General features: G+C 33.4%; 1 long non-coding RNA gene across 1 annotated transcript; it reads right to left on the bottom strand.

Annotated features, from left to right (window-relative positions):
• Window positions 1-466: 466 nt before the first annotated feature.
• Window positions 467-25,228, bottom strand: LOC129958741 (uncharacterized). Its single transcript, XR_008783296.1, has 4 exons — window positions 25,107-25,228; window positions 21,924-22,146; window positions 14,735-14,930; window positions 467-926 (listed from the first exon to the last, which is right to left on the bottom strand). It is a non-coding gene; the product is annotated as an uncharacterized LOC129958741 (long non-coding RNA).
• Between the last annotated feature and the right edge of the window lie 1,624 nt (window positions 25,229-26,852).

Here is a 26,852-nt window from a genome sequence, read left to right on the forward strand (position 1 = left end):
GCGATAGCAACGAATTTACAAGAATTTTTCTGGAATTATAATCTTTTGATAATTTTTTGAGATCTGTACACACATTAAATTTAACACTCGATTAATTGGGGATTTCCGAGATTTATAGAGTTTTATTATCTAGAATAAGATACTTTTCAGTATTTTGTTAGATTAGTAGAGGGTATTGCATTCTTTCTAAATACTTGTATACAAAAACATTTTTAGTTTAAGAATAGATCTTCAAAACTTCTAAATATTTTAAAAATAAAATAAATTTATACGCGAAATTTGGTTTACAAGCTAATTTCAGATTTGGATGCAATTAAAATACACAGTCAACAGGTTAAAATCTTTAGTTCGAACTTTGTTTCCTTAATGATTTTACATAGCCGGCAAAGAATAGAGATCTTACGATTAATATAAATTAACAAATGACAAATTTGAACAAAACAACTTTATTACACACAGTCGAAGTTATTTACAGTCTGTCTTCTATAAACTAGAATTATAGAAAAATTGCAGATTATACAAGTATAAAGGATAATTTGAAATTGCATACAACCAATTTTAATACATAAAACTGAGATTACACACTTACATTTATAGATATCTCGTTTTATATGGCGCCATTTAGAACACTTTACACGCACTAGAACTGAAGACACTTTACACGCACTAGAACTGAAGACACTTTACACGCACTAGAACTGAAGACACTTTACACGCACTAGAACTGAAGACACTTTACACGCACTAGAACTGAAGACACTTTACACGCACTAGAACTGAAGACACTTTACACGCACTAGAACTGAAGACACTTTACACGCACTAGAACTGAAGACACTTTACACGCACTAGAACTGAAGACACTTTACACGCACTAGAACTGAAGACACTTTACACGCACTAGAACTGAAGACACTTTACACACACTAAAAATGGATACAGTTTACACACACTAAAAATGGATACAGTTTACACACACTAAAAATGGATACAGTTTTCACACACTAAAAATGGATACAGTTTTCACACACTAAAAATGGATACAGTTTACACACACTAAAAATGGATACAGTTTACACACACTAAAAATGGATACAGTTTACACACACTAAAAATGGATACAGTTTACATATATATGAAACATATGCCATAAGAATAATACAAAGGCTAAGTGAGAGTTTTCCGATTTTTTTTGTACTTTTAAAGCTGATTAGGGCATTTCCTAATTGAATACATTGTTTTTTCTTTAGATATGCATATACAATTCAATTACAATATTATACTTTGATTATGTGAAAAGCTAATAAGTTTGGAATTTGAAGTAATCTAAACAAAATAGAATGAAATTTAAACGATCAGAATTCTACCTATGACGAATTAGACTAAAGTAGTAGATAACCAGCTTCTATTGTAATAAACTGTTATTCTTAGAAGAGTTTAAAGTAACCACGATATACTAATGCTTTCCATGCATGAATGCAAAGAGAAAGTGAAAAAGCTTTTTACGAATATGGAAGACCAGATAAGCTCCAACTAGATATTAAGACAAAAGCATGGCATATAGAATTGAAGTTAGTGAACTGTTGCCGCAATTGGAGACTGACCAGAATTGGTCCGATTCTCGACCACTGGTGTCCGACAGTAAATTTCTCCAATCTAGTAAGCACAAGTGTATGCAGAGAAAAATGCGCGGGAAAATTTAGTCTTTAGCATTCCACTGATATTGTTACGAGGACATTTAATCTCGTGTATGATTTAGGATTAAATACAATTTATTCAAATACAGAAAGACTTGCTGAGATCAACTAATATTGGTTGTTAATCAGTAGTTGCTTTGCCTTTTACGGAACTTTTTACTTGTTTAAGACAGTAAAGAAATACAAGTCATTTAAAATAGTATTTAGATGGCAAAGATTCAAGTTTAAAACTGGCTTATAAAATTTCTTATGGACAAATCTAATAAGATATATAAATCTATATAAAGAGCCTTAGAAATGGCATCGAATTCACCGAGAGATTCTTATGGACGAGGGCAAATGGAGACTGAGAAAGCCAGTTTCTCCACCTTCTTATGAAAGTCAGAAGAATCAAAGATCGGGTTCTTTAAGTATTTAGAAGTATAATTTATAAGGATTTACCAAACCTCAAATATACAATATTTATCTCCATTACGAAATTATCTCCATTACGACCAATATTACCATTACTTTTAAAGTTGAAATATTAAACTAGAAACTCAAAAGCAAGTACTGAAATATATATTTTTAAAAGATGCAATTCCCTCTCACTTTCCCACAACAAATGACAATATGGTACCCAATATTAAAAATTGCGCTAGTACAGACAATTGGAAAGTAGCTGCCTTGGAGAGTGAAAAACAAAAATTCACAGATGCATGCTAACTGGAATACTTTCAATGCTAACCTTTTATTTTAACCTTCGGCTCTGCCTAGTTAATCGGATGAAGCCATTTTAAATTACTGGTTACTTACCGATTCCATACCCAATCGGAGAAGCTTTATCCAGACAGAATTACAAAAATGAATTAAACGAAGAATCCCTTAACATTTCTTTCCGTTTTCATCCAGAAATAACAAACTTCATATGCCATATTTTCAACACAATGAAAGAGTCAACCATTATCTCAAAGCACCATATTATAATGATTAAGTCATGGTTATTGGAGACAAGATCACAATACAAACTTATGTAAACGACTCGGCAAGACCAAATCTGTCTTGAAAAGGAAAATCCAATAGTCGTCCAATCAATTAACTATATTACTGAAAATGAGTAAACAGTTTCTACCTAAAATCCTTTAGTAAACTCGATTTTATCAGTCACAAAACAACGTATTTACACGTAGCAGGATGTAAGCAATCAATAACCCGATGTCCATATAGATGGAAAAGATTCAATTGAGACATTATCTACAACCAGCAACCAATCAGTCATTTTTACAAGATTATCAAGTGGATCATCTCTATAAGACAGGCGAAATAAAACCGGATGGTTTCCCCTTGGCTCACACGTATAATATTGAACCTAGCAGAGATAGGCAGAAAATTCAGCAATTCAAGCGCTTGTAGAACAGCCGCGATTAGATTACAGACAGCACCATTTCATTTATAGGTTGACTAATCTCAAGAAATGGAAAATAAAATGACTAATCTCTGCAGACTAAGACTGTTGACATTAAGTCTATATAATAAAAAGCTGCAAATTGGACAGAAAACTCCTTAAGATACCTCGGCCAAGAACAAACCTCACTTGCAGACTGGCATTTTGCAGTTTTACATCGACATGTATACACAGATGACTCCAGGACCCAACTTGTAGTTTGTGTTATGTATTTCATCCAAGAGCAGATATTTCCCATATTAAATTGCTTTTTCGACGCATAATTGCCAACTTTTAGGAATACAACAACGCACAAAAACAATTTAATAGAAAATGTATAACAGCAATGCTTCTGAAGCATTCCAGCATAAAGGTAATACGGACAAAAGCATATATCGAATAAAGAGTGAACAAAATAGCTGAAAAGCTTTTAAACATACAACCAAGGAAGACCCTATTAAAGTACAGAACTATAGCTGCACAAAAAGAATCTTTGGAACCTAATGATGGAAGTATGACATGTACAGGAGAACCATTTCATAGACCAAGAATCAAATTACGAACCCCGATTGGAAATCGGACTAACTTTCGCGCGTTTGTTTATTTAGAGAGCCCTTTTGTATATTGCAGCCAACTGAAAATCAACTGCAGCTGTGTTTGAGCTGCAGTTTTTAACAAATTGCATTTTGTTATTAAATATGTGTCGACAGTCGTTTGTTTCTTATGGCACTTGCCACTGACAAGCCCACTGTTACGAAGACAGCGATTTAAGCCTGAGGGGGAACGTCTCTTATTTTTTATAGCAGCGCCAAGTAGGGCCAAGAGTACGACTTTGCCACTCACGCATCACTCATTCGCTTGCACAACCCCTTTTTATAGGAGGGCACATTCACACATCTCACAGATAGAACAACAGAAGAACAACCATGCCCAAACCGGGACTCGAACCCGGGACGCCCAGATCACGGGGAAGACGCGCTACCCCTATGCCAGGACGCCGGCGTCGACAGTCATATCTATGACAAAGTTAGAAATGAATATGGAGGCATTGTGTTAAGCATACAGCCGACAACCCAATTTTCAGAAAAATCGTTATCCAAGATTCCCAATCGAGTAATGGGTCGATTAATGCTTTTTGCTCTCATTTCAGTCAATGCTGAAATACTATAATTCATATTTTCCGATATGCAGTTTCCTATAAGCTGAAGGGAGTGCCCAATTTTTTCTCTGAAGAATGCACGCATCTAACTAGCACGGATTGTTTATTTTTAAGTTTTGCAGTAAATAGGAGAATTTACTTTATCGGATTAAATAAGAAAAACTGATACACGAATTAGTTTTTACTCTTAGCACAACAGAAAATTTTACTTCAATTGTTCATTGCATTTTCGAACTAGTATATACGAGAATTTTCCCTCGACGAAAACTCAAAATTTGCTTTTGAAGACTTATGCTTAAAATTAAGGTGTAAGAATAAGAAGGCACTAGGAAAACAAGGATTTTGAATTAATGGAACAAAGCACAAAAATCAATGTCTTAGATATCGCAACGAAAAATTAACCTATCATGGATTTCATTTTATCATTTTATTTCTAATGGGGAATTTTGGATTAATACATTAAGTGGAAGGTGGTTATATTAACCGTTTGACGTCTAGTTTGATCTAAAAGAAACTAAATATATCTGAAAGTTTTTTTTATTTACTATCTTACCTATAATCTACGTACACATTTTCAAATTGCATTTTCTATTATACATTTAATTTTCAGAATTGTTTACGATTTTTAACTAGACTGCACAAAATTTAAAAAGATTTTAGAATAATTGTTTTTGCTTTAACTTAATTTTGAGTTTGGTAGGTCCAAAAAATGGATTACAGATGGATAGCATGAATTACAAATGAGTAACGTTTCCTATTTAAGAACAATTGCGAATAAAGGTCAACTTAAGAGGGACGTGTCTGGCATCATGGCCAGATGACGATTACAAGGTCTGTTTTCCAAAATATCTTCTACAAAATAAAAGCAAGACTAATTTTGTCGATCCCAAGAAGATTAGCGTCTAAAACATTGAAGTTCTCCTAGATTACCATTTCGGGCAATTCCTCGACGTGCTCACCAAAATGCCTCAAGATCAAAATTTCTGTTAATCGATTTCAATAACATTAAATTCATTAATATAGCTTTTCCAATCACAACGCTACTTGTAAATAACCTTTAAAAACTGCATTCCGTATCAAGACATGGAAGAGATGGCAACATAAAATGAAGACGATACTTTTCTGCTTAATGTAACTTTCCTTTCTCTGCAAGTTGCTTAATTCTCCATTCGTTCATAAATCCCTTAAACAAACCCATGAACCGACCTCGAACTTATGCTCTATTCAATAACGGGTCTTCCTGTAGAAAACACAGACACGCACTCGGGGAGGGGAAAACACAGACACGCACTCGGGGAGGGGAAAACACAGACACGCACTCGGGGAGGGGAAAACACAGACACGCACTCGGGGAGGGGAAAACACAGACACGCACTCGGGGAGGGGAAAACAGACACGCACTCGGGGTTCAAACGAGTTCTCAAATTAGGAATCGTTAACACCGCAAAGTAATACGCTTAAGTTAGTTTAACAGAAGGAATCTCCTCCCCAAGAGACCTTTGATATTATGGATAATTCCCGGATGAATTGTGTTGAACAAATACAATTAAGCATTTTGTAGAGAAGGGAAAATTGCGTTAATCAAAGAAGCGTCGCTATTTCCTTTGTTAGCTATCCCTTGCCTTGATGTGAAATATAGAATTCGTATAAGATAGTCTACATAGTAACATTGCAATAGGAAATGTTATGCTAATGAGTTTATGATTGCATTGACAACGAATAAAATTAACAGAAGTAAACAATTCAGTTTTATTTCAGGTTGTCATGAAAAATGCAATTTCTAGCCCATATTTGAGAAATTGTTATTACAAAAGTTTCCAAACTGTTCCTGATCTTCCTACAATCACATTTGAAAAAATGAAATTAGAATTTAGAAGAGATGCCTTGCTCGGTCACTTCTGGAGTACTTTCATAAAGTACGTTTTCCAATGCAGAGAGCCTTGTCCAAATTCGTGGGTGCACTGTATGCTACAAGCAGCACTACAGAGAATCATCGCGCATGTTGATTATTGGTGACGATGACAGCCACACGGGTAGTTCACGGTTATAAAGCATGAAGTGAGCAGACTGGTGGAGCACCAATGCATGACAGCCTGTCTTGTGTAAAGGTTCTTCAGTTTCGGAGGATGGCCTCAAATTCTCTGAGGATATATATCAGATTTAACTGCATCCCAACAAAGTTCGCTTTGATTGGCAAATTAAACATTGAATTTATCCTAGACCTTGCTGGGATCGGTAAAATTCGTCTCGTTTTTATGTTGCGTAAGGGATATTGAAAGACGGACCCATTAATCTTTCATCCATGCCAGATAACGACAAGTCCTCTTAAGCCTTCCCTTTCCCTACTCTTATACCTTACTATCCATTACGTTTTCGATTTTTGAGCACTAGAATTTCACGATTGAAAGGAAAAGAAACGCGACACCAAGTTATTTCTACATATTGCGTTCTGAATACTAATTCCTCACTAGATTAAGATCCTTCGTTCTTATGGTTCTTAAATCTAAAGAAATTTAAAGGGCTGGACTAATATTTTTAATTTAATAAAGATTTTACTTAACTGAAGTAAAGAATGAATTTTAAAAAATTAGTGATGTATTTCGGTATAATTTTTGAGGATCCTGAAGTATATTGGGAGTAATTCGATTCTTTTACCAACGGAACAATGTATTTATTTCAGAGACTTCCCTTGAATTTTCTGTTATAAAAATCTATTGAAAGAATCGACTCGCGTTTTAATAAACTGTTCTAACTTGTATATAACCAAGAAGCTGTTTTTAAATTTAACCGATGGTCAATTTTAAAATGGGTTATTTTGAATAGCGGAACTCTAGCGAAATGCTTCATACGCATGAAAAAACGGGGATAGGCCAACTTAGAGATTTAAACTTTTCAAGAACGGTGATCCAAAAACTGTTCCCTTGGTAATTGCAGGCTTTGTAAGAAAATTTATACAAAACTCTAGAAGCTAATTTTAAAGTTAAACGCAGAGCGCGCTCTTCAGTTTTACTCCGAACATTGTTGTGCTGTTGTGTTCTTTACAGAGCGAGATGACTTCTGCTAATGCGTTAGTTACAAGTATCACTTATGTGTTCAACTCGTCTATGTTAGCTGCATTCAGAGTTCCCCTGAAATATTTATAGAATAAACTATCTTCTATTTCTCAGCGTACTAAACTTATACTTATTCACTGATCTATTTCTGCAATAGTATTAAGTATGAAATTCACCTAAAAGAAGTGAACGGTTAAACATGCCAAAACCTCTCGAAATCAGTCGCATCACTACCGATAGAGTAGACAATATAGGTTTCCTACACTGTAGACTACAGAATGGCGACAATACATAGGATACTGCATTGTAATAGTGAAATAGTAACAAAATTCCAAATTAGAGAAAAGTTCTAAATTGAAAGTTGCCTCCATGACTTGGACAAAAGAACGAGACAAGCATGAGAAGCACTAAATTTTCACACAACTGAATAACCACAATGATTTTCCCAATACTGTAACGAATTATTTAAATATTCGAATTTCCAGAAAACCTTTAATGAAATAAAAAAGAACACACTGGACTTTAAAACTCAGACTCCAATCCAAAATAAAACACAAGGCAGCTACTATCAATAAACTAGATGGGCATACATTGTTAGTATTTCAGGCTGCATCAGATTACATAATTATTAAGAAAAATGATAGACTCGCAGTTATTTTAAGCTTGAATATAGATGTTGCACTTCATTAACATTTAGAGTATTGCTAGAAACTCGATTAAAAGATAAAGAATTCCATCTCTGAAGATTTTTTGAATTTTGGATATTCAATTTCTACAAAGATTGCAGTTTTGTAAATAAGACCCAGGATTAGACAAACTAGCTTATTTCCCAGAACTGGAATGAAGATTACAAGTTAATTTTAACTTTGCATTATGCTTATAAAACCAGCAGGAGTGGTCTTTCCAAAACTTCCACATACTCTAATAAACTTGTGCCAGAAAGGGCCTTGCATGACATAATGCACAATAGTAACGAAAAATTAACTTTTGGCTTGAGTTTGGCATTTACTGTATCGATCGTGTCATCCTTGGCGAGTTATTTGGCAATGAATCGTCGGCATATGTTAATAGTCTCCAAAAATTGGATTAGGGCTTTACACTTTTCTCAATCGATTGAAACAAAACAGCATTTGTAATAAAAATGCTAACTGATTTGATATATTTATCTCATTGTTTTTGAATAATAGCAATTGCATTTTTTTCTGAAAGTACAGACAGACAGTTATCCCTTTGTTGGATTTAGCTCAAAAATCCGCAGATGTGTACCTTAGAGATGTTACATTTTTTTTTTAACGAATTTTATCTATTTAGCTCTTAACTGTGTTAACTCGAACAGAAAGGCAGACGGATTTGAAAGAATTTTGCTTATGATTTCATAGACTACAAATTTGGTGTGGAGACTTTATACCAAATTTCAACCGTCTAGCTCAAGGTTTGTTGTCACAGACAGACATTTTCCAAAAATGGGTTCAAACTCAGGGAAGTTTAAAACGAGGAGATTCGCCAAAGTATCGAGCTCGAAATTTCACAATAATTATTCTTTCTTTACACTTCGTACACGAAAATGTAATGCAATAGATTTCGTTCTAGGTTTTATGATCTTGAAATCTTGATAAAAATGCTAAATCTTACAACTCCATTATTTCCTATTCAAGTAGCGCAGATTAACAGCCTGTACTTTCAGAATAATTTTAAGATTTATTTAAAACCAGGCAGTAAGCATTACAATGGCTTGATTCATTTGGTCCATTTCAGAATGGCCAAGCAAATGTGGAAATCCATGAGTTATTTCTACAGGTCAACTCAGTTGAAAGCAATTGGGAAAATCTTTGCAAGATTCATTTCTTTACATTATCAACATAAGCAGAAAAGTTATGCAAAGGGGGGGGGTTGGGGGTGCAAAAATTAATAAACGAACAAGAATTTGAAGGCTCAAGAATTAGATATACAAGAAGCATAATTGGAAATTAGATATATATAAAAAGATTCCACAGAAGAATTTTGAATTCAATATATATCAAAGCATTTAATCTTCAATATTTGGAAAAACCCTCTCAATGGATAAGATTCAACAAATTCGCTGTGCTAAACATACCAACTACTTATTCAATAATAAGGAGTTATTTTATTTTATCTAAGTTAAAAGTAGTAAAAACATAACACTAATGTACATAATGTAACTTTTATAGGCATTACTTTAAAGGTTCCTAGAAAGTTATCCCATTTCTCAAGTTGCACAATATAGATATATTCTTAATATTTGCTTATGCAGTATTAAAGACAAAGTATAAACATAGGTTGAAAGCACATAAAATTGAATGAAATAGGGTAAAAATATGAAAAATTTCACCAACATTCATCTGTAAGTTATCGTTATATTCATTTTACCAAATATTTGAATACAAAATCAATGGCAAAAGTTTGGATTCCCAATATGAACTTTACAAGTCAATTTATAGATTTAAGAATTAAATAATGGCCCAAAGCAAGTGCTCTGTTCTTTGCAGTTCTATATCCTCTGACAATGAGTAGTACTGTTCTTAAATAGTTATGAAGAAAGAAATTTCAATGCATTTAAGTACAACTGAAGATTGATTTATGAAAAAATTATTTCAAGCTATCGAATACATCAACTATTGCACCAATAAGTAGGCAATCAATAGCACAGATCCAAAATATTGGAAAAGTTGAACTAAGGCTACTTTAGCCTGATAAAATATAGACTTCCAAAGTCTACTCGAGACTATGTTAGCATTTGAGTAAACTCTTTCCTGCCGATTTAAGCATTTAGTTGTAACATTTGCCATCTTTTTTTACATCTAGAAAATTGTTATACGATGTCTAATTACGCAATATAATTCAACGCCGCAATTTTAAAAGAAATGTTGCCCTCAAAAATCAAAGGCTGCATCCAAGAGCTTCCGATTTGTACGAATTGCTGCATAGGCACTGGGATGGTTAATGTTGCGGCACTCGTCTCAAAACGAATGCTAGAATTTTAAAGCTTATGTGTTTTCATCTTTTAAATTGAGTTGGGGCATGTTTTTACTTTTCGACTTTAATTTTGAAAGCGTTTCATAATGCGTGTTTCCTCAATAACTTGGGTTTGTTTTTATTAGTTAAGCTTTCTAATAATTCAATAACTTTGAGCACCTACAAGTATTTAATAATGTGCGATTTCTAACGGATCAATAAAATAAGATGGAAAAATTTTATATCAAACAGAGGGCCAAACTGGATTTGGGAATTTTACGCAATCCATTAAAATACATAAAATTTTCTAAATTCTTTAGAAGAGCGCTTTTAGTGCAAATATTTTTAAAGGGGAAAAATTAAGTTTGCTATCGAAGTAAACTTTATTTGAAGACTTAAAATACCACAGAACATAAGCGGATGTCAATATCCTCCAAGAATAAGAGTAGCGCAAATTTGAATAGACGTTAAATATGCAGTTGAACGCATCTATAATTATAGAACTCGCTCCCTTTTTGGAAGAATTCTATACATTCTTTGACAATGAAGATAAGAAGGAACCGCTGTTAAATATTTAATAAATTAGAAATGATTCTGGGCAAAATTTAAAATTCTATTGGATTATGAATTATTTCCATCTAGAAAACTGATCAGAAACTGAATACCTGGATGACTTACCAAAAGTAGCCGAGCAGTGATAAACTTTACTGCACAAATAAGTATTCAATCAATATTTTTAGAGTTATAAGACTAATTTGGGGAATTTGATTCTGCATTTCGAATTCAGCTTTGAAGAACAGGATGTTTTTATGTGTATTCCTAACAACTCAATGAGCCTCATCCTAACTCAATGAGCCTCATCCTAACTCAATGAGCCTCATCCTAACTCAATGAGCCTCATCCTAACTCAATGAGCCTCATCCTAACTCAATGAGCCTCATCCTAACTCAATGAGCCTCATCCTAACTCAATGAGCCTCATCCTAACTCAATGAGCCTCATCCTAACTCAATGAGCCTCATCCTAACTCAATGAGCCTCATCCTAACTCAATGAGCCTCATCCTAACTCAATGAGCCTCATCCTAACTCAATGAGCCTCATCCTAACTCAATGAGCCTCATCCTAACTCAATGAGCCTCATCCTAACTCAATGAGCCTCATCCTAACTCAATGAGCCTCATCCTAACTCAATGAGCCTCATCCTAACTCAATGAGCCTCATCCTAACTCAATGAGCCTCATCCTAACTCAATGAGCCTCATCCTAACTCAATGAGCCTCATCCTAACTCAATGAGCCTCATCCTAACTCAATGAGCCTCATCCTAACTCAATGAGCCTCATCCTAACTCAATGAGCCTCATCCTAACTCAATGAGCCTCATCCTAACTCAATGAGCCTCATCCTAACTCAATGAGCCTCATCCTAACTCAATGAGCCTCATCCTAACTCAATGAGCCTCATCCTAACTCAATGAGCCTCATCCTAACTCAATGAGCCTCATCCTAACTCAATGAGCCTCATCCTAACTCAATGAGCCTCATCCTAACTCAATGAGCCTCATCCTAACTCAATGAGCCTCATCCTAACTCAATGAGCCTCATCCTAACTCAATGAGCCTCATCCTAACTCAATGAGCCTCATCCTAACTCAATGAGCCTCATCCTAACTCAATGAGCCTCATCCTAACTCAATGAGCCTCATCCTAACTCAATGAGCCTCATCCTAACTCAATGAGCCTCATCCTAACTCAATGAGCCTCATCCTAACTCAATGAGCCTCATCCTAACTCAATGAGCCTCATCCTAACTCAATGAGCCTCATCCTAACTCAATGAGCCTCATCCTAACTCAATGAGCCTCATCCTAACTCAATGAGCCTCATCCTAACTCAATGAGCCTCATCCTAACTCAATGAGCCTCATCCTAACTCAATGAGCCTCATCCTAACTCAATGAGCCTCATCCTAACTCAATGAGCCTCATCCTAACTCAATGAGCCTCATCCTAACTCAATGAGCCTCATCCTAACTCAATGAGCCTCTGGCTTGCTTTTATAGCTGAGCATCAGAAAGATTGACATCGTTCGATATCTTTTTACGGGAAATTTCAATTTTTTTCCACCACCTACCAAAACAAAGTATAAATTAAGCTTCTTTTGGTGGTAAAGGGAGAAATTAATTTATAGTTATGAATATTTTCCCACCCTCTCACCAGCCGGCTGGTAGCTAGCCCATCCTATTTTTTAAGAAAAAGGGGGAGGGGAGGGTGCCATCCTAAACCTTATCCCCAATTTAATGTTAAATATATTAAGCCTTTCTATTAGATACCTAATCCTAATAGTACGCGCGCACTTTTCTGTTATTTTTATCTGAATCTTTCTAAAATAAGAAGCTCATCTTTATACTTCAGAGTTGGAACAAGGGAAAGAAATGAAATTTCCCCTTCACTTTCTGCAACTGAAATGGTGTCCAAGTACCTTCTGAGAAATTATCGAGTTTCGATTTCATGACGCAAGGCTCAGATCTGTGCCAAAATGCACCACTGCAAATGTATGCTGACAAGTTATGGTTTTATTAAAGAGCCAAATATGGCCAAACTGTGCCAATCATGGCTTGGAGTTGTAAATGTAATATTAATGAAAGGTCAATGCAGTATTAATTTTTGTATTCAACAAATTAAAATGAATATGAAATTTGCTATACTTAAGAATACGTAATAATGTTTGTCGATTAGAATCGAGAATCGGATAAAAAAATTAAGTGAATCGACGTGGGTTGATGAACACCGAGTACTAAAAAGTTAGCGAAAGGGGTTTGGTTAATACAAAATCGATTCATTTTCACTTCAATCTCTGCTACAGGAAGATAAATCCAGAAAGTAGGCAACATTGATAGAATGAAGTGCAATTTATTAGAGATTTATAGATTTTGGTCGTGAATTAAATATAATGGTGAAAAAAATTCCTTCATTGAAGTATTTGCAATTTATATAAATGAAACATTTTCCCCGCATCTAACGTTACTGATGAAGGATTTTGCAAGAGGGGATTGATAATTGTGTTCCTGCCATTTTACATTCAGTTCTTTAAATGCATTGTTACTGGTTATTTGAAGTTTTAAAGATTTAGATATCGAGAAAGATGAGCATTAGGCGCATAGTTAAAGCGTCGGAAAATTTATATTTCCATCTTAATTCTATGTCTTTACTTCTGTATTATTGTGGTAGACACCATATTAATTTTTGAACTTCAATTTCAGAATCGTAATTCAGGACACTTTCTCACAATTTAAAATTAATAACAAACGCATAGCATTTCCTATTCTGATGCATTACTTTCCTAGGAGAAAAATGGAATCGAGAGGGAAAAATTATACAATTTACAAATTTCTACTAATACTCTCTATTAATATTCGTTTTTAAGTTAATAAATTTCAGAGTATTTATTTCCAAAATTAATGTCGCCATTTATTCAGTTTTACCGTGTGTAAACTTGCATATACTTTTAACATGCATCATATTCACATTCTTGGCTCTGAGATTAAAATTTATTGCTTGAAGAGTCACGACTTAAGTCTTGAAAGGCAAAAAGTCAGATGACTTGATGAAGCCAATTTTATTCTCAATATCTTAAGTATTGAATTTTTTCAATCGGACGAATTAATATTGAATACTCTTCGATGCTCAAAGTATTGAGTTTCTTGGATTGATTTTCTTTTATTCAAAGGTATGCTGCGGGTACTTAACTATAATTTAAAACGGTTTCAAATTTATGTTTTTATGTTTACATGGTCTATCAAAACACAAGACAAGATATCGTATTCTTCACAGACAATAGTTTTATTGATGCGTCGAGCCTTGTATACTATTATTCGGAGCAGCCACTTATAGAAGGATTAGTTTCGAATTCTAATCTTAATGGAATGAAGATTTGGGGGGGGGAGGGAAGAGGCTGAACCGCCGTACGTTAATCGAAGTATTTCGAGCTTTCAGAACTGGAAAAAGATTTCTACACTACTTCGCAATGAACTGCACAACACTTAAAACGATTAACATACTGAAAATTAGACATATAATGGACAAAAAAGAATCAAAATCATTCGAGCTTCTGTATCAAAGATTTTTCGCATGCAATTGCGAAAGAAAATTGCAGTTTTTCTGCCAACAAGGTCAGATTTTTGAAATTTCGTCGAGACTCGGAAAAATCTGCCACAGAAGTCTGATCAAATAGCAGAGAGCACTTGCTAAGACAGTCTACAATGGGAATTTAGAGTCAGTCAAGCGCTTCAAGTATTCATTGCACATGCTCATTTTACACAAATTTTATATCGTTAGAAACATCCTATTTTGGATAACATACTATGAAAATTTCTTAAATAATCCAGAAAATATTCAAAGATATTTTTAATTATAATTTAAGTCAAAAAATACTACCATGTTAAATTCAATTCCTTGGGCTCTTCCGGGCTGTATTTTCTGAAGAAACTTTCTGATCTGTTCGGGAAGAGCAAACAAGCTTGGGTTTACAGGAATAACAGATTCCTGAAGTAACTTATCTGGTCAGGTTCCTCCTTCAGAGCAGCTTGCAGTAGATTCTTATATGCATTCAGTAATGAAAGAACCAACAACCCTAAAAAGAAATAACTTTATTTAAACCTCTAAACACGTAGGATTGAGATAAAAATTAAAGTATTATAAAGTTTAATGAGATAAAATTTAATTTACCAAATATTACTTAATCATGTCTGAACTATAAGAAAATATTGTGAACGTCAAAAAATTCGAACTCTACATTTTAACGAATCCACGCTTTAAGCCATTCCGCATTCGAAAAACATTTTTGGATCTTATTTGAACACTTGCAAACTGAATTTGGTGGATGAAATTTGGTATGTGGTCTTTACATATCTTGTAAATATCGCTAGATTTCTACAAAATGTGATACGAACATAAATGAATACGATAACTACAAAACTTAAAGAGCTAGATAGATAAAATTTGGTATATAGAATTAGCATTTAAGGTGAAAAATACAAAAGGAAAATTTCGAAATAAATCTATTGAGATTTTATCTGTTCTGTACTTTCCTATGGATATAAAAGTGATAACTCAAAAACGCAGCGCCATAAAGGTCGCATTTATATCAAATGTTATTTGTCTATGTAATCTGACTAAAATTGAAGTTTTGCTAAATTGTGACCTCAATCGAACCAAGATTCTATATTTCTGAATATATGGTTCATCGAAAAAATTCTCTACTTCTAGAGCAAGACTCATACAGGGGTTGAAAATGAAGTTCAGCACCCGTGGAGTTCAATCTCGTCCAAATTCAATTATATGTGAAGGAAGGCAAGTGTGACGATGAAGTAGAAAGTATGCGCGAAAATTTCTGCAAGACTCCGTCCAGTAGATTCTTATCTGTACACAGTATACAGAGTTAGATACCAAACAGTTAAAATAATTTCGAATGGCAAATGTCATGTCAATAGGCTTGTAATTTTAGAAATCTCTAGCCACCGTAGGTGACTAGTTCTTCGAAATCTATAAAATAAATTTTATACTAAATGAAAATGCCATTTAACATTAAGCCGTCAACATTTTTATTGGTTAGATATGTACGTAAATTGAAGAAAAATGACGAAATGACTCCAGAGGGTGATTCTGGGGCTATATCGAAATTTTATATTTTGAGAGCTTAAAAATTGAAGCGCGGCATGGACACTTGGGCTATATAAAGACCACCAGTTTCTTTTCCATCCAACAAAAATTGGATTAGCTTTCTCCAAACTCATTTAATAAACGTTACACTTTCAGATAAAACTGAATCTTGGGCAAAATATGCCAATATTTTGACTGGCATTGGTGATCAATAGTTACTAAATATTAATCTTTGGCATAACTGGCATTTTCTCGTATACGATGTATCGATAAAGTATTGTAATCGTCAAAAAATTCAAACTCGATATTGACGAGTCTCCACATTTTAGAAATCGAATTAAATAAACATTTTTGTAATTATATCAGTCCGTCCGTGTTCTTCCAGCATTAAATCTATATGGCAGAACTGAAAGAGCTTTAAGCTAGGCATGAAAACTTATTCCTCTGAGTAAACTAACCCAAATTTTAGCAGAGAAATTTTATGTCGAGGAGGCATAAAGTTGAAAGCAATTTCCTTAAAGTAACTTATTGATTATAAAGTATAAAGTCAATGTGCTCATTACTGGTGCAATCAAAATACGATAAATGTTAAAATCAAAGTTCAAATTAACATTACCAGATCTTGGTCAACAGATTCGAACCATTCATCCTTTCTGTCTAAAGTTTAAACGAACTGAAAGAAACCGTTAAAAAAAGGTGAAGCAACAAACCAGTTGCCCACAGTTAACTTATCTTCCGCCTCGACCGAAGAGCTTAAACCACTTCGCATATTCCGTCTAAAGTACTTACATCAGGCGAGTTTAAACAGCAGCCAAATTTGCATTGCAGTTGCTGCCAACCACAAATCACGAAAAAGGTCGGGTTCGAATCATTTAGTTTACTTGAGACTATGGCGCGGAATTCGAAAAAAACCAAAGACACCATAAAAATTCGGATCCGAAATAATTTTCTATATGGATCTTTTCCAAATGTCCAACAAACTCAGTTTTCACACGAGATTTGTAGATTTCAGTCAAATTTTGAACAAAATCCGTCCAGTGGATGTCTGTTCGAATTTAAGTTGAAGCGGTAATTACAAAGACGGGTCTAAATGGATTAACTTCGGTACACAGATTTAACATCTATGAACTTTTGAGCCAAATCCAACTTGGTTGACAGTTGGCCGATTCATACTTTCAGAAACGTGTAAACTTTACTTGAGTGTTACAAATTTGGCATGTGATTGCGATTACAAGTGTAGACTTTCTAACTGTACAAAAAAATTGCATCAACAAATTCGATTTTCAAATACTCTTTGCCTCAAACCAAGGATTAATCGGCAAAAAACTCGCCAAAGAACAAAAGTCGGATTCAATAAAAATGGCAAACTGATGTCAAAGTTAGCATTTCTTGTCTATAGTAGACTAATGCCATGCAAGGCGTTCTCCGAGCTTGACTATGATTAGTTCGGTTCAGTGGTACAAAGACCGAATTATCGTACGTTATTTTTCTGGTTATGTTTAATAAACATTGTTGAAAGCAAGTCATTTTAATTCGAATTTCTCCAAGTAAAGCATTGCCGGCCCCAAGGGTGTCAATTGACATAACGATATGGGCTTCAAAGTGGCTTGTCTAAGTAAAAAGTTTTTGCATATACATAACACATACTTAATGCTTAAAATACAATTACACATGTTACATGTGACGTTCTCTGGAATAACACTTACTGGAAAGGAAACTTAGTGAAACTACTCCCACTGGTTGCTCACTAATTAAAACAAAAATTTGACAGATATAAATGTAATCAGAAATGAATAGAATTTTGTATATGAACTTAAATTGCGTTGATATGCATGTAAAAGTACAGATCGATAAAAGCCAAATTTGGAGACGAATTTGATTCCAAATTTGAACCGAATCCACATTTTAGATGTTAAACTTGTGTATCAAACTATACGTTGGCTGCACTTAAATATGCGTTCGTTCTAAGTTTTGTATTTATTGCGCTCGTTTTACTCGGATAGCTTCGACTAACTTTCCCCGATTAGATTTTTTCTCCAAAATTTGACAGAACTATTAATTTAATATTAAGTCCCACACCAAATTCATCTTTTTAGCTCAAAGCGTTTGAATTTACATTCACAGAAAAGCGGGAATAAATGCCAAAAAGGCGATGTGGATTTTAAGATATCTGAAAAAATTCGTGAAAAATCCCTAATTGAGTTTTTTTTCAAATTGCAATACTTTTTATGAGAAAGTAAATTGAGGAAATCGGCGTAATAGTTGTGGCTTGAAGATTATCATGGCTTTCGTCAGAAAATGAAATACAGGGCGAGAAAAATCTCGCCGTATTTTATATTCTATTCATGCTAATTTAATATATCTGCGCTCTACATACAAAACCGTTTGACTTAGAACTAGTAAACTTGTCAGAAACGCATTTTAGAGGGTGGGAATTTTACTTCGGGAAAAGGTGCAAATTTCAATCAGAATTTTCATTAACTGAAAATGAAGCGAAATATCGGTATCTTTCCTCTATGACTTCCGAAAATATAGCCCAAATGGTTTCTGCATCATTTTAAAGTTCAAAAAATTCAAATTATACCAATGTTAACTTATAAATTAAGTTTCTACTTTTGATGAATTTTAAGAAAATATTTTAAATGTTTTCAAACAATTTATTTCACAAAGAAATGAAGTGCGTAGAAAAAAGTAGTTCTATTTATCATATTGCAATTACACTGCCAAAAACTCCAGTTAAAAGACCGAGTTAACTCTTTCTGAAATTTTAACCTAAAAATGCGATTTTTAGCATTTGTATGAAATAAACTATGAAATGCGATATTTTCTAAAAAAGCAATACGAGAAAAGTTCTACGATGTTTTAAAATGGTTATCAGTTCAATAATTCAATCTTATTTAAGGCATATACAACTTAATACATAGGATATCCACACTAATCAGGGACCAACAGCTGATTTCTACAACTTTATTAGATACATACGCGAATTAGTCTAAATGAGACATTTTATATAGTTTGAATCAAATATTCCTATAAATTACGCTCAGATTTATTTTTACATTAAAAAATTTTTTATACGGATCCTATATTCTATAAGTCATTAAATATTAATGTCTCAAGCCTATTTTATTAAAAGTTCCACTCTTTTGCAATTAAAATATATTGTTTTGCAATTACTTTTGCAATTAAAATGTTTTAAGTGAAATTTGAATGCCTATTCTATAAAAAAGAATCGTCTTGACGAAAAAGCGCTACTCAGGGCTCGGATTTTCTAAGGCCGATTGTCTAAAATAATGCAATTGTTGATAATCTTAAAATAATATTCAAAGCATTATAACTAGATCAGGCTTGATCTCGGAAGACAACCGTTAGAAGCAAGATAATTTTACCGACTATGATTTACAGGATCGAAGAACTGTATAACGTAGAATTCATAATTTTCTGAAATACATTTATTGATTGAAATAACACTTGCCGCATTCAAATCTTTTTGAAGAAAAAACTGAATTTGATGAATCAGAAGTTCACTGAATTATAAAATATTCTCCGATACATATAAGCTTACAATACTGAAAGATTCGATTTTCTGTAATTAAAAATAACTGGTTTTAGTAAAAAAGTTCGCATTTATTGAAGTTTTCTTTCATTTCAAATTCAAGTTTAAATCTTACGGCAAATTGGAGATGACAGAAAATAGATATTACGATGGACAAAATGTCGTAAGGCTTCTATAATGTGAGCTATGGAACTGTGAATTTAAAGCTTAATATTTTGATTAAGCTATTAAGAGACCAAAGCACAAACATTTAACTGAATTTTGCGAGTTTTACACCTGGTGACCCAATTGGTGAAGAAAGGCGTCCAATATTAAATAAGCCGCATCCATTTTAAACTCATAATTTATGTATGAAAGAGCACATCACTGCGTGTAATTGAAGTAGTGGAGTGCATGAGCAGTTTCATCGGCATTCGACTTAGATGGCGTAAATTTACTCCTGAACTCAATTGGTTAAAAACATTCTGGATGGCAACAGATCCATTAACCATTTCGAGCACATTTCAGATTTTAATTGACAGTTTTGAAACATTTAACTTTAATTTTATGAACAAATTGAAAAATGCTAAAAGGACGATTTTAAGTAGAGTTTATGACTGAAACAGCCTGTTGCTAATTGGCTAGACTGCTTTAGTTGAGTAAAATTATTGGGAATAGCGGTAAATTTAAGTATCTTGCTTCACAATATATAACTTATTTCAACACTGAAGAATTAAAAATATTATTAACCGTACAAATAAGAGCCAGTTGAAGTGGGCACCAAAACTCTCACATACTCTAAAAAGGTGTTACTCCAGAGAACATGTTCCATGGCTTTGGTGTTCAATTATGAAATATTCATTTCAATAAAGAATTTATCGTGTGATACTAAATTCGTCAGAATGTTACGGAGTCCCCATTAATACCTAGCATGCGGTTAATAGTACCCAAAAGACTAATTCGTTTTAGGCGCATTCATTCCAACCGATTGAAATCGGTTTAACCCAAAACCATATATATACTAGCCGCCTTTGGCGACCAGCCGGTTCTTCAATCTTAATGTTCATTAAAATTTTAAAAAATATTTTATGCAATTACTTTAATAGCTACTTCAAAATATTTTAAAACTTGAAATTTTGGATAGTCATAATTCACTCATATTATAAAGGCCTTCAATCATAACGTAATATGTATCTAATTTTCTGTTATCTCCCATAGAATTTATACTTTAATTTAAAGTGGAAAGGATTAATCTGCAATTAATATAGTAATATTTTTTACTGAAACAAAGTATTTTTTGTATTATGATTACTGAAAACAGTCACTGAGCGTTTAAACTAAAGAATATCTTAATTTATGTAATATTTCAAGAATCTGTCGAAATATTTTATCAGATTCATCATGGTCAGATCGATTAATTAACAATGTTTAATTTTAAATACATCAAACACTAAGAAAATAAAACGAACCGTTTAAAATAATTGGTCGAAAACATTTAAAGCTTAGCCTAATTAGAGTAGGAAAAAACTGAAGCCTTACTCATTTGGCGGTGGGGAAAATGAAAAGTTTTTGGCGGGAAAGTTAGTTTTTAATTAAAATTTTAATTAAAAATTCATAAAAATGGTCCCCAGGTGAACATTCCCGACCTCCAAGGTATACATGTACCAAATTTGGTAGCTGTAGGTCAAACGGTCTGACCTGTAGAGCGCCAAAACACACACACACACACCCCTGAGCTTTATACAAGTATAGATATGTTTACATGCTTTTGAAATTACAGACTGACCGACCAACGTGAACCCCTTGATAGATTTGATTCAAAATTTAATGGACATCTATACTATAGATATTAAGCCTGTACCAAGTTTAGTTTAGCTCTGTTAATGTCTAGATTTAAAGCAACACTAGTCTATCGAAATATGTACCAAGTTGCATCTGAACTCTCGAAGTTAGTGCTAATTTTTATTTAAGCAGCAGGGCAGATTTCTTTAGGGACGGATTTTGCTTATAATTTGGCAACAATTTAAAAATCTTGCGTAAAAACCGTAGTCCAAATTCACCCGTCTGTTTCAAAGTATTTTTGAACTGTATCACAGACGAACAAACTTCGTGTTATTCATAATCGGGGTGGTAAAAATCTCGAATTTGAATTTTTCGACGATTACAGTACTGCATATGTTAGAAAGTATGAATGAACATGGAATCGCAATTAAAAAATCAACACTTCTACCAAGCACATGCAGCAAACTCATTTAGTAATATACTCAGTATGATTTTACTGTCAATAAATAGCATTAGCAATTGAATATATTAATTTCAGGAGACAATTTTAAGTAAGCTGCTTAAAATATAACATTCAGCATTTAAGCTTAAAAGTTGAGAGGAAGTAATTGTAAATTAAGAAAAATAATGATATTTCAATTTACTTACATTTGTAAAAGTCCCGTACTGGCGTAACGCATCTCGGATCCAGCTTTATCCTTGTTGAAACTCTAATTACACCAGCAGATAATTACGGAAGTCGGCCTCCATTGCGTTTGGCATTAGTCGATTCTTGTATAGCAAGTCTTCTAAAATCCCGACATTTTTGTACTAATTTTCTCGACTCACCAAGTATCCAGACAATAGCAGATGAGATGACAAATTGAATAGCCTGAAAAGAACTGAAATATATAAATGAAACGTGTTTAAACTGTTCACAACTTAAAGATATAGAAAATGATATGATCCCTCAAGTGATCTCAGTTTATAAAACCATTGACAGTGATTTATTTTGCTAATCAGATGATGCAACTTATTTGGGACATTATTTTAATTTCTATGAAAAGGGCATTTGGGTAGTGAAGCGTTTTAATGATTTGCCTTTTAGATTTATATTTTTACTTAATTGCAGATTAAATATTCAGTAATTCGATGCACGAGTGAGACTCATCATCTTTTGCTAAACTTTTAATAAAGAATTAAAAGACAGCTTACTGGTGTTGAGTTGATGCTAGATAATCAGTTTCAGTTTTTTTGATGCGGAACAAATGCTTGACAAAACATGCCGAAGCGTCTTCAAGAAACTCCCCAATACAGATGTTATCCTCCTGCCCTAGCATTTAAATTGTGAACCATTGTTAAGGCCATGACAACTACGAATTTATTTTTATTTGATGTCCGCATATGACCGTTTTGTACCTCAATATTATAGTGAACCGAGAATATAAGGATTTTTTGTCGATCGAAATTAAAATTGTTAGAAATCCAATTTTTGTACGAAAATCACATGCCAGATTTCATCTTATTAAATGTTGAGTTTTTATCACATGCAAATATACTTACTGACAGTCAATCCATTGACTGATTAGTTTCAAATTTGGCACAGATAATTTAGATGTTAAAATTGTACCAAATACCAAGCGTCTACCTTTTTGTACTTCATAGCTACTGTGTTGTACTCGAACAGATGTTCTGTGAATGGTTTTGGCCAAAATTTAATCGAGCTCTTAAAATTTTGAGCTACGTTTCATTGTTGTAGCTCAACGCGTTTCGATTATGGCCAAATACAGACATTTCTAAAGACAGTTTCCGAACTCGTGGAGGACTGAAACATAACAATTCATCAAAAACTCGAGTTCGAAATTTAGCGATTATAATAAGCTAGGAGAAATGGCATGATAAATTAAAACCCATCAAAACGCAAAGCATAACTTATTAGATACGACATAATCCAATCATTCAATTGCCCCTAGATGAAATTTCATTTAAGATTGAAATTTTTCATGAACAAAATGCAATGGATAATTGCAAAGTATATAATTTTGAAATGTGAACTCCACAAAAAATTTCTACATAAATTGAGCAATTAACAAAGTTAGCGGTATTTTTACCTTGTAACCATACATTGCATTTTCGACATCCGAGTGGCTCGTTTTGGTCCGTTTATCTTAGAAGATTAACACTACGCTTGCATATAAAATCTTTGAATTCAACGCATTAGAGAAGCTACTAAGCTCACATTATAGTTTCAGGCGAATTTTTAAAGTTAAAACAATATCTGCAACATTCCATGTTCAGATACCCCAAGGATGGCGACTTTCAATTCTCAATGACGAATACAGGCGCTTTCAGGTTGGAGAGTATTACAGACTAACCACTGATCGATTTTCTGGAAATATTGCTTTCGTTTTATGTTGAATCTCGTAAATATAACTTCACGCTCATGATTCTGTCCTCAACTGAAGCATGTTCCTAATGAAGCATAATTCCATGATATCGTTTAAATGTTTATTAAGTTTCTCAAAATTAAGTTCCCGAGTATTCTAAATCAAATTTCAAGTTATCTTTTAAGGTAATTTAATTACAGTTTGTTCCAGGATTAGTAGAAGCGTTTTTTCCTGAAGCTTTCAGAAATGGAAGGAAGTCATGCGATTGCTATTTGATGAAACACAAATGGTTTGAATATCATTACAATAATGTAATGTAAGAAAAACTATAATAGTTATTTTAAATATTGTCAAAATTCAGAAAAATTGTATGGTAATAACATTTCCTTAGACAATCTTAAATTTTAAAAAGACGCAGAAACTAAATTTTTGCTTCAAGGTTTCAGGAAATAATCACCCAAGAAAATTCAAGTTTCATTTAGTATGCAATTAAAGTTTCATAAAATCGCTTAGAGATAAACATTTTCATTTTATAAAGTATACCTGTGCCGAATTTGATAGTTTTAGTGGCTGTCCTGTAAACTTCCGGCACAAATATATACACTTCCTTGTTAAGTATAGATTTCACAGTTCAAGAGAAAACCAACCGAGATTTAAAAAAATATCAAATAAACAATTAGAAATGAAATATGCTTTGAGAAATTAGAAGTTTCATTAAAAAATAGGTCGGAATATGTTTGAATTCGATTGTTCAAATTCTCGTAATTCTATAGTTTCAGATTTCATAGTGTAGGGATAAAATGCAGTTAGAAAGCGATTGTTTTGCATTTGCGAACTAAATAGTGCACATACTAATATAGCCATAAAGGTTTTGAACTTAAAGGTTGTGACCCAAATGGACAAGCAAGTTGTTTGTCGGGATATGCCATTGAAACTTTTAATTGATAAATTTCTTATTCGAACATCAATTAAAAATTCTTCAACAATAAAGCAATTGTTATAATTGGAGCTTAATCAACATATTTCGCTTAAATAAGAAGAGTAAATGCTCAAAAGACGTCCAAAAAGTGTCGAAAATGAGATTAAATTAATTTTCAGAACAATGGCTCACAATTACCAACTTGGCATTCAATAAAATTGCGTGACAAAACGTTACAAACGAGGATACATATTATACGCTGGCTGAGAATGAATATTCCATAGATAACTAACTACAGAAACATTAAAAACTAGCGTCAAACATTATTCACTTTCATTTGCAGCAAAATACTTACAGGGTTATGAAATAATTGACTCCTCAGAAAAATTAGGTTGCAAAAAAAAAAAAAAACTGTTAGAACGGCAATGGTCTATAATTATCAGTTTATAACCTAAAGCAAAGTACTAGAAAACATCCGCATAGTAATGATATTTATATTTACCGAATATAATAAACAACTTGCGATAGAAGCACGAGAAAAATTACCTTTATCAGATTAACAGGAGTCTGTCTCAATCCTAAGGCAGTCGGGAACGCCCCTCTCCGACTCAGAATTCTCACGAAGTGAGATATCACTATACCAAAAATCTTTGCAAATTATAATCTACCTCACTTCAAATCAATGGACTGGAGCATAACTCCTTAAGCTATGAGTCCAGGTTCTAATCATGATTGTTTGAAATCTTTTTATGCTATTAAAATTTCGTCAGACTTTGCAATATGGATTTTTTTTTATTTATTAAGTTGCGATAAATAACTCCATTTAATTCTAAGAATTTCATTCCAGTTTTACAAATACGCACTATAAACTATATTTCTTTTTTAAATTCTTTTATTGCAGATCAGTTATTTGTTTTTGTTTTCAATTTCCTTGATTATGAATACACTTGGGAACGCCAATAATATGATCTCAAATGAGGCTGCATTTGTAAAAAGTATTTGAAGCCCTGGTAAAGAACTCCAGGATAGAGTAATATTCTATTATTATGTTCGTGACTTTTTAGAATTTAAGAAAGAATTTTGAAATCAACAACAACAACAACAAAAAGATGAGTTAAATACTAAATTGTAATAATAAATAAATACTAAATACTTAATAGCACAAATAGCAATCCAGAAGGCAATTTCAAACAACAGAACTTGAGATTATACACTATCTACCAAAAAGTATTTGGACACCCATGCAAATGAGATTATCTGCGGTCATGATGACGTCACATCTTCTATACTTAAATATCGTGTAGGATCCAGTAATGGCATTAGCCACGAAATTCAGCTCTGTCTGACATCGAGAAAGGAGTAATCGTTGGATATCATTGAAATGGTCGATCCTTGAAAGGCATATATAGCGAGTTAAACATTCCAAAATCGTTAATAGTTTTTGTCGTTAGGAAATAGAAGGTGAGTGCTGGTTATTAAAAGGCATTTAAACCCAGCAGACCACGCAACTAAGAAGTAGACTGTACCAAACCGATGGCGTACAGACTCCAGGAGTTCCCATAAGTATCTGACTATATAATAAACAATAAAGAAACGCGAGGAAGCCCACTTGTTTGGTTTCCATGGCTTGTTGCCGTCCATAAGCTTTCGAATACAAAATCCATCCAGCTGTGGTTCAAGGCACGTTAGAATTGTATCCTAGATTAGTGTAAATGGTTTTCTAGAATGATCAAGGTTCAATCGAATGACATTATGGGATTATAATGTATATGGAGAACGCTTTCGACAAAAAATATTACGTTTACAGTAGAGCTTGGAGGGGGAGGAGGAATTATAATCTCGCGATATTTCTTGTGGTATAGACCAGAGACGGCGGTAACAGGGGGGCAATTGCCCCCCCCGTCGGCGAGAAATTCGGGTTAGTCGGCAAAAGTGTTTACCATTTCATAATGGTTGTAGAGAGTTGAGCATTATCGAACATCATTGTTTAAAATTCACCTTAAAGTTAATATATTGTAAACAATCGAAATATTCAAGTAATGGTTAAAGTGTTTTGGATATATTTAGCAACATCAATTGGAGGTAGGTCAATAATCGATAGAATTCTACGTCAATTATATGCCATATTTTACAGACAATTTTTGATAGACCTAACTAAGAACTGAATGCAATGAATGTCGAAGACGTTGAGTTCGCAGATTTTCAGACATTAATTAAGCCATTAAGCTTATAATTTGTACTACTTTTGGCAATATAACTGACAAGGTAACAAGTGAATAAGGTATTGACAAG

The sequence above is a fragment of the Argiope bruennichi genome, chromosome X1, assembly GCF_947563725.1.
Source record: "Argiope bruennichi chromosome X1, qqArgBrue1.1, whole genome shotgun sequence".
NCBI lineage: Eukaryota > Metazoa > Arthropoda > Arachnida > Araneae > Araneidae > Argiope > Argiope bruennichi.